The following is a 7408-nucleotide window of genomic DNA, read 5'->3' on the forward strand; positions in this document are numbered from 1 at the left end:
CCTCCTTTTATTCGTCCTTTTCCGAGAAGACTAGAATATCTAACCATTTCTTGATGTTATAGAGAGGTAGCATATTCTTCTAAATTATTTAAGACCTTGAGTGTTGGTCCAGCTGGGGCCCGCACCCTCGACCTCCCGCACAACAGTCCAGCGCTCTATCCATTGAGCTAACTGGGAGGCGGTCTATTATCTCTAATAGACTACTTCCAACGTCCCCCTTACCTCCCCCCCCCCCCAAAAAAAAAACAGTGTTACCACAAATTTTGTGATCATTTTGAAAAACAAGGCGACATTGAAACAGGGCAGAGGGGAGATAAATCAAAGTTTTAGAAAAACTTCAAACAGTAGTAGAGCATGCCAAGACTTTTGCCGTTCATTGTACTTAAAGGCTAGTAGAGCATATCGGACATGATTTAAATCAATAATAACTTTGTGAACTCATACATATGTTTCTTCATTTTATTCAAAAAGCAAATTGAAACTATGCATGAACAGAGTAAGTCAATTCGACAGATTAAAAGTGACCAGAAGGAAAGGAATGTAGAAACTGGACCTTCTTTTCCTACTTTAACCAAAATTTTGACAACATCAACATTAACCACTGCCCACAAACACAGAACTTTACAAGCGATGACAGAGCTGTCAATTGCTGCCAAAACACCAGGAAAACCATGCAGTGCTGTGTTCCACATTAAACATAGATCCTGACCAAAAGATCCTCCAATCCAATCTCAGGCAACCAAACTCCATTCTCAAGTCCATGTTCCTTGATGCAGATGTATCTTACATTTTTTCTCTAGATATTTAAAAAAGTTCTTTGTCTAAATATGGCTATGTGACATCACTGTGGCTCCTGCCCTTGACCTTTGTACACATCACTCACACAGACCCACTGCCCCTCCAAAGACTCCTTCCATAAGCTCACCTGTGGAAGGAAAAGAAATTTAACGACCACAATGCAAGGCTCCAATAACAAAATACAAATAAACAAAGTATTAAGGGTTAAAAACCCACTATTTTCTATCTTTTAATATTCTCCCAAATCACCCCATAACTTATCAATATCATGGATTCCTACCTCCACAAAAACCAACATTCTAAATTCCAATTCGACCTGGAAACGGTGGACAGGAAGAGCCACCTTTGTAGAATGTCCACTGCTCAGTTCCAAATTAAGGGGAAAAAATAAGGTGGCAACACACAAACTCTGGGAGTGATATGCAAGGGACACCCATAATGCATGGAGTGTTGCATTTGTTGATTTCTATTGACTTGCATGAACTATGCTGCAAAATTAGGCCTGTGTGTAGTCTGGCTTATTCCTATATTTCAGACTGCTAATAAACAATGATTTTTGTATACCTTATTATCTCCTCCAGATACAGCTAAAATACTGCCAGTGACTGACCAACTGACATGCCACACAACATCCCCAAACTTCTTTACAACCTGCAGAGGAAACAGATACCATAATTCGTACATACTCATGTATAAAAATGAAGACCTCTACAATTATAATTTCTTCAAGGTCACTAATTTGGAAAATTCTCAACTTTCACCAAAACCTCTTGCCTTCCTTACTGTAATTCATTCAACTAATCCCTAAGTTGTTTAAAAAACGAATTGGCCATTGGAAACTTACCCTGTGTAAAATTGCCAGCCAAAACCTTATTAAAACTAGAAAGGTAGACTAAAAAAAACCCCTAAAAAACAGTGAATTAATAAAATTCCAAAATTCTAGAATACCTTAGAAGCCCATGTTCCTCCATTAATTTCATCCTTTGTCCAGATTACAACACGACAATCCTGCATAATATTTCAACAAAATAATTTGTTAATTCTTGACATCCTTAACATCAGTATGCATATTCTCCATACTGTTCTCCACAGATTTCCTTAGGTGCTGACAAGGAGAATTAATTTTGTTCAACCATCAAGAGCTTGTTCAGTTAGCAATCATTTCCATTACTCTCCTAACCTTACTGTGTGATTCAAGGGTGACGTTGTAAGGAGAAATTAGGTGCTCATCACTCTTAGAGATCAAAGGGTCAATTTTATGTTCTTTCCCCTCTTTTACTATAATAATTACAACACCTTTCAAGTTTACTCTTTGAAAAAATTTCCATGATCTCTTAGCAATCCTACATTTGTAGGGGATTTTATTTTTGCAGTGCATCAGTGTTATAGCATTACAGTAACACATTCTCCTTTGAGATAATTATGTTCTATACCAAACTACATTGAGGTTGACAATACAGCCTAAGCAGTCCTTATCAAGAAAGGAGTTTATGTTTACTGTTACCACTGACTTGAACACACCTGAGAGCACGTCGCTATGGTGCTAATAGGGAGACCAACATTAGGTGCCCAAGCAACATCTCTGACCCAGTCACTATGTGCTTCTAGTTTTTCCTCCTCTTCCCACTGGCCATCAACTTCTCTATACACAGTAACAAAACAACAGTGTCAAGATTTCACCAGGAATCTACTTGAATTTAATGCCACCAAAATCAGGGTGAAAATAAAAATATCTCAATGTTTCATGCTAGAGAACACATACTATTCATTCCATTTTCAGTCCTGCGGGTATCAATCCCTTGCCAGGTTTTTGGGACTGACTGGCACACAGCTTCAATCTCATGTGGGTATCTAACTGCCTCAATTTCATGCCAGACCATTGAAACACACTGGCTAGGCAAAGTCCTGCATGTTCACTACCTTCAATCCCGATGCTATGGAAAGATATGTGGATAAATGTATCACACACGGAAAAAAATACTAATTCCTAGGCTGGCATGAACACAATTTAATAATCCATGATCAATGCTGGTTCATGTAATTGACTTACTTCCATACTTTTACCAAATTATCACATCCCCCTGTGACAAATCTTTTCACTGAAGTATCTGACTTTGCCCCAGGCTCGCATATAGAGAAAAAAACAAAACAAAATGCAATTAGCATCAAAAGAATAGAAATAATGTCCAGTATTCTCACTGATTTGTTAAGAGAAAGGACAGTGACTTAAGTGACAGGAATTAGTGAGCAATAGCTATCAGTTCCACTCCTTAACTCTTCAACCTGTAATAACATCTCAGGGCTTGACACTAACGGTAGCCAACTAGCCACAGACTAGTAGAAATTCAGTTTTAGCAAGTGATTTCCACTACCCAGTTTGGCTAGTAAAGAAACTGGAATTGATTTAACATCTAAGTTGTCACTAGCCACTTGGCTACTTAGTTGAAAAGTTAGTGTCGAACACTAGCTTCTCTTTACAATACCACCTCCGAATCACACATTAGGTTCGCAGAACAATGAAAATGATCACCAACTAAACAAGCCCTTGATTACTAACCAAATTCTTCTAATCAGTAGCTTAGGAAATGGATAGAGACCAGTATGGAGAATGTGCTCAGTGAGTTCACAGTTAAAAGATCTCCTGCCATAAACACTCCTTTCTGAGAAAAGGGGGAGAGGGTATTTTACCTACCCTTCATATCCTTAACTGATGAACAGTTTTGTTTTCCTTTTTTTTTTAATTATAGACAAAAACTATTTCCCTCTGAGTCAGCAATGTAAACTATTGCAAACATTTTGCACACCAAGATATGTAGACCAAGGGAAAAAAACAAACATTGTTAAACTCTTCATCAGAGTAGACATGAAATCAACCATGGATATCAATAAAAAAAAAAAAAAAAGAAACAAGCACAAAATTCAATATACATCTAATTGTGGTAATGATAACTTGGTTTTATCACTTGAGTTATAACCTATATTGGCCACTGCAGAGAGTTTCTAAAGCCAATGTTTTAAACCTTCTTCACAAAACACCAGCTGCAGAAAGTCTTTACGGTGGCCCATTTATGTTATTACCGTATTTCTTCACCTATAAGCCGAGCGATTTTTTCAGTTTTCGACCCAAAATTTTGGGAGATTTTTCACGGAGAACGGGGTTCGGCTTATAGCCGAGGGTTTTACATTTTAAAAATATACAGTTGCTGAATAACTTTACCCCCCCGGCTTGTAGTCAAGTTAGCAATGAAGCAGAAGTAATAAAACACAACAAAAATAACTTCTGAATATTGGTTATTCACTTTTATGAAATTGGTGGCTCCTAAAGGAGCCGTTTGACGGATACGTGCAAGGGCTTTCAACCCAATGGTTTACTCGCCATCCGTTTCGTTTTCGCTGTCTGTGTCGAACTCGTTCTCTTCTATGTATTCATCATCTACTTCTGGGGTTTCCTCAGAGTAGACCACGTCGTCCTCTGTTCCGTCCAAGGCATTGGAAATACCGCAGGTCTTGAAGGATTTGACAACCATCTCTTCGGGTATCTCTGCCCATGCTTCCTTGATCCACCTGAGGACAAGATTTCTGCTTGGCGCCTTCTTCTTCCCAGCTGGGGTAAACTCAAATGGCCCAGATGTCATCCACGCCAAGTACTTTCGGCGCACATTATCTTTAAATGGCTTGTTTAGGCACTTATCCAAGGGCTGTACAACCGGGGTTAGGCCACCAGGGATAACTGCGACGTCAATGTTTCGCTGCTTCAGGTCATCTTTCACGGAATCGGTCAAGTGAGCTCGGAATGAGTCCCACACCAAAAGGGAACGCTCGGCACGGGGCAAACTCTGTCGAATCCATTCTCGGATGCCCTGTTCATCCATCCACCCTTTCTTATGGAAGGAAACACGAAGAGGATGCGGCACAACCAGATCTCTCGGTGTACGGACGCCTTTGAAGATGACTTTCGGTGGCACCTTTGCTCCATCGGCAGCAACAGCAAGAACGACGGTGAAGCTCCGCTTTTCCGCTCCGCAAGATTTTACTGGCACTGTTCGGCTTCCACTGAATTCCAGTGTTCGGTTCGATGGCAGCTCAAAACGCATGGGTGTCTCATCCATGTTGTAGATGCGGGATAAAGGGTAGTCGGCGCGTCTTCTTGCTGCAATGACGAAGCGATGAAAGCACACAATGTTCTCTTCGAGATCGGCGGGCAATCGCTGGGCCAGAGTTGTTTTGGTTCGCATGCTGACCGAGTGGCGTCGTTTCCATTTCTCGTACCATCCACGGGAAGCTTTGAAAGCAGGATCATCGGAGAGCTCTTTAGCTTTAAGGCGAAGGATCAATCCACTCACCGCAATACCTACGAAAAATAAAATAACAATCTTATTTTGCTGCGAGATAACCGTAGATTCGTGACTGCAGCACTCTTTTCGTGACATGTTATGAAATTGTCATGACAACAACATATTTCTGACCAATCAAAGTCTCTGTTTCCCACGCACTGAAAGACGATATCATTCAACTCTTCAAAAACTCTTAAAATTTTAGACAGAAAAGTAAATACCAACCTTGTTCTCTTTGCTGTGAAAACCACTCCATCACTTGCTGGTCTAGTTCGGGATATTTCGGAGTGAAACGGCCCATCGTCGCACGTTTTGCAGACATCTTCAGCTCTCCGGAAAGAATAGTCGCCTGGGGCCCGTTTCACGAAGGTTCCGGGAACTTAACGGACCCGTAAAGCTGTTATGTTTTCTTTTAAGATGGGGATTTCAAAAGTTTTGAAAATGATGCAATAAAATTATCAGCTAGAGAAACAAAAAGGACTTGTTTTGGGTGCCAGAACCTACTTCCCTATCCCTTAAAGTTTGATTTTAAAACATGGCTTCGGGCCCGTTAAGTTACCGGGACTTTCGAGAAACGGGCCCCTGGTCTCTTCTCCAGCGTCGTACCATGGACTCGCTTAGTCCATATTCTCGAGCGATTTCCGAGTTGTTTTCTACCGCTTCAGCTTCCGCGATAACTTTTATCTTGAAAGCCATACTATACGAGGAACGGCGTGCTTTAGGCATGATGATAAAAAGTGACAGCGACGAAAGGTATACTCGATAGATTGATACTTTGAAACGTTTAACTGAGATTATTATTGTTGTTGTGGTTAATCTGTTGTCGCGTGGTAGTATTTATACAGTTCGTTGGATCAATTGATATTCATATCTCTTGATTGGTTCGCTTTTTTTCTTTTGTGTTTATTGTAATTCATTAGGTTTTGTGTTTAGTGAGTCAATTTCTTATGTTTTCCGTGAGGTTCGCTTGCTCAAATGGCCAGTTACAATCAATAATTTCGCTCTCGGCTTATAGCCGATGGTTTTACCTTTTTTTTTGGGCAGCTTGAGTGTAGCGTAAAGACCCTGAAAGTCAGGGTCTCGGCTTATAGCCGAGATCGGCTTATAGGTGAAGAAATACGGTAACTCAGTTGATAACACCAGATCATTTAAATCTGTATTACCCTAACCCAAGCAGCTTCTTTAGAGACTTACCCCCTTCAATAATGACCCTGGATAGGCTGAGGGAGCCCAGTTAACAGCATTGCAACCAATCTAAACAAAAGAAAACAGGTCAGTTTATTATCAAACAGTAATCAAACACATCCTTAGCAATTTCCATTCCTTCTAAGGTTATTATTGCTGCACTTTTGTGTTTCTACCCAACTGCAAGTAGTCCCCTTTGATACAAGTGTAGTTTTGCACAATACAAAAAAAATTGACTCAAAATACTGTGACATGGTTTTATTGACCATTTACTCACAAGATCTACAGGTAAATACCAATTCTCTTTACTTTCTGGAATTCTTTTCTTGTAATTTCAGCTCTCATATTTCACTTTTAAATCAAAAAATATTTGTTTTCTCATCACTTTTCTGCTTGAAAATGTATCTAATGACATTGTTAGGAAAAAGATTCCTTCTAATGGATTGTGAGAGGAGGTTCTAAAGCCAACGTTTCAAGCGTTAGCCCTTAATCTGAGTGAAAAATCTCTCCACAGTGGCAAATTCACATTATCAACACTGTTGATTAAACCAAATCATCTTGTATGTACAGTTGCTGCAGGGCTGTGGTCTAGCAGACATTTGTTCTTGGGCAACCCAGGAATCTTAGTTTTTTCATAAAAAGCATATGCTGGGCACCCTGGATTTCACAGCTTCTGAGCACTGGGCTCTCTTCAATTTTTCTTAGAGCACAGCCTTGTTGCTGTAACACTGCTTATAACCATTTCACTCCCAAGGTCTCATTAGTAACTCTCCCTACTGTCTGCCATTCAATTCTTATGATGCGAGTTTGGAGAATTTTGTATTGGATCAATCTAAACTCCCCTAATTGATATTTTTCTTTATTCTCATTACCTGTCTGCTTGATGTTGTATTGATATCGTAAGGAGAAATTTTGTCTTGATCACTCATGAGAGTTAGAGGGTCACATTAATTGAACAGATGTGTACATGACAATTACAACACATAGGATCACAAATAAGGCCTTGCATGTGAACAGCATCATGTGTTACTCTTACTCACTAGCTACGACTTGACAGCATAGACCCACGCATATCAAGACAACACACAGCA

Source organism: Stylophora pistillata, chromosome 5, assembly GCF_964205215.1.
Source record: "Stylophora pistillata chromosome 5, jaStyPist1.2, whole genome shotgun sequence".
Lineage (NCBI taxonomy): Eukaryota > Metazoa > Cnidaria > Anthozoa > Scleractinia > Pocilloporidae > Stylophora > Stylophora pistillata.